Source organism: Carlito syrichta, unplaced genomic scaffold (assembly GCF_000164805.1).
Source record: "Carlito syrichta isolate Samal-C Ts95f unplaced genomic scaffold, Tarsius_syrichta-2.0.1 Scaffold75492, whole genome shotgun sequence".
Taxonomy (NCBI): Eukaryota; Metazoa; Chordata; class Mammalia; order Primates; family Tarsiidae; genus Carlito; species Carlito syrichta.
In genome coordinates this window covers 638,829-641,087 of record NW_007019588.1, presented here as the reverse complement: position 1 = coordinate 641,087, position 2,259 = coordinate 638,829, and positions in this window count along the sequence as shown.

Below are 2,259 nucleotides of genomic sequence, written 5' to 3'. Positions count from 1 at the left end.
CTATCAAAAAGATACCTGCACACGAATGTTTATTACAGCATTGTTCACAATAGCAAGAACCTGGAACCAACCATGCTGTCCATCAAAAGAGGACTGGATTTAAAAAATGTGGTACATATACATGATGGAATACTATGCACTTATAAAAAAAAACAAAATCATGAATCTCGCAGCAACCTGGATGGAACTAGAGTCAATAATACTGAGAGATCTCTCACAGAAACAAAGATCTGAGTATCACATGTTCTCACTCATATAGCGAACCTTGAACATCCACCGTAATACTATAAAAAAAAAAGACTGACAGTGGTGGGAAACTTTGGGGGCGGGGAAGGGAGATAGTATTAACAGTAGTCAATATATGTCTGGGGACGGAGAGACACCCCTTATCAGCAAGGGTGCCTGAACGAAGCATATTTGTATACCTAATGCTAAACTGTACCCCACAATATCAAAATAAAAAAATATTGATTAATAAAAAAAAAGAAATGAGGTTGAACTGGCTTCATTGCTTGCACTGCATATGAAATGTGAATATATATTTAAAAAGTACATTTGTTTCTGTGGGATTTAAGCTAAAAGACATGACAAATTCAATAAAAGATTCATTAGATGTAGCTCTACATTGGGATAAGCAGTTGTTTCAATCCTGCTGCTAAATCATTCATGTTTACTATTAACAAAGAGTACCTCAAGAGTAATCCCTATGTGGAAATGGCATGAGGAAGAGAAGTCCAATTAGTTTTACTCCTGTATTAGGTAATATATCTTATTTTCTCCAAAATAAAGGAAATTTAAAATACTGGTGCAAAATTAAGATTACTGGACTTCCTATTATTTAGCTATATATATTAAGAAATGGCTAGTGGTCAAAAAATAATAATTACTCTCAGTGAATGCTTAGGAATAAATGATGTAATACTAAAACACTTCCTTTGTAATAAACAATTACTTTGGTCCCTAAAATCCCCCAAGTCTGCATTTACGTAAATATCAAACTGGGAAATATATGTATTCAAAAATTGTATGGTTAACCAAAGCCAATTGCCATAAATTTGCCTTAGAAATACCTGAAATCTCAAAAACCAGTTACCAAATTCTAATCAAAGCTAATAAATGTATTATACAGGCTTCTGTAAGCTGCATCTTACACAATTATAGAGATTTTAAAATGCAGTTCTCAGGGTTAGATCCCGTTTCATCTTAATTTCCCTGAGCAGCCTACATAGGTCTTCTATACAGAAAATACTCTTAATGAAGGTGGCAAGTACTAACAGAGTTATCACCAGAATGAGAATTGGAATTAAGTTTATATCTCTGTGATCATGTTTCCTTGTCTGTTAAGGCAACCCTGCTTCAGTGTCGGGAGTGCTGGAAGTTATACATAATTTTTCTAAAGCCCCTGCTATCTCTGGGTCAACTGAGCACTTTTGAGTAATGCCTTCAAAATCGAAAGTACCATAGAGATTCTACCATTATAACCTCAGTATTTAGGTGCATCTAATGGCTAAACATTCCAGCAGAAGGCGGTCTCTTTCTGTGAATTCAAGTAGTTTTTGGTCTAATTATTTCTTCTACAACTTCAAAATCTACTGTTTTATAAGGGAACTATGTGCGTGCCTTTTCTTGACAGATGTATTATTCTTTATCTCAGCCAAAATAGTGCCATGCTAATCGTACCATGCTTAGAGTTGCTTCATCAGAAGTTTGCTGGGTGGATCAATGAAAGAAAAAGTGAATGAAAAGCAGACCTCAAAGTCTGGCAAAAAGCACACTTTTGGAAACAGAAATAGGATATAAAGAGTTAAATAGTCATATAATAAGCATGAAGTACACCCTAGGTTACAATAGCTCATGTTAATATCAAGAGAACACATTGCATTGTGTCAAAAAAAAAAAAAAAACCGTCAATTTTTTAGCTAGAGAGTCAGTGAGTGAATGGGTGAATACAGTTCATTATTATGATTTATAGAAAGCTTAGATTTTGATTTTTAAAACATATGAGTTGCAGTAATTAACTGTTGTTATCGCACAATCAGCTCATAAATATTACTTTAATCAGCTGCATAACATTTGGTTCAGATGTTTGCTTTAATTAGAATTTAAATATCATATAATTTCCCTAACTTAACAATGCAATATTATGCACACATTATTGAAGAAACAAGTTTGTGGTTAAGGATCAAATTTATAAAGACAGGAAAAAAAGTTCAAAACATGTAATTTGGTAAAGAAAGGTAAAAAGCATACTTTTAACAG